This window comes from Poromitra crassiceps (assembly GCF_964638095.1).
Source record: "Poromitra crassiceps genome assembly, chromosome: 11".
NCBI lineage: Eukaryota > Metazoa > Chordata > Actinopteri > Beryciformes > Melamphaidae > Poromitra > Poromitra crassiceps.
In genome coordinates, this window is record NC_139643.1 from 43,453,492 (window position 1) to 43,454,050 (window position 559).

Sequence of the window (559 nt, forward strand, 5' to 3'; positions counted from 1 at the left end):
CCCACTTTAACCCTGAAGTGTAAGTATTACTTCAGACTAACTAATAAAGTAATAAAACCACTAGTAAACCAGTAGGCGGCGCCTGGCCTGCTGTTCAGTGAGTGGCCTGACTGCAAGCACCCAATTTTTTTTTTTTTTTTTTTTGCGATTATCGATTCTGGAATAAAAGATCGATTAAAAAAATCGTGACATTAAAAATCGCGATACTTAGGTGAATCGATTTTTTCCCCCACCCCTAGTTTCTTCAATAAACCTGGCTAAGTTACAGTATAGCTGCCTCTGGATAGCCCAGCAGAATCCTGTCCTTCTGAACACAGACTACCAAAGACTTTTCTCTACGTGTGCTGCTGTAGCAGCCGTTACATCTGAACCCTCTGACTAGCTTGTGTTGTATCTAGGCAGAGCTGAACATGGAATTGACGGTACGCAAAACAATATGTGGAGTGAGCTGGGAGTTATACTGCCACTTGGATTGTTCAGTGGCACACAGGAGGGAATGTAATGATGTATTTACATGTACAGTATGTACTGTATGTATGTATGTATGTATGTATGTATG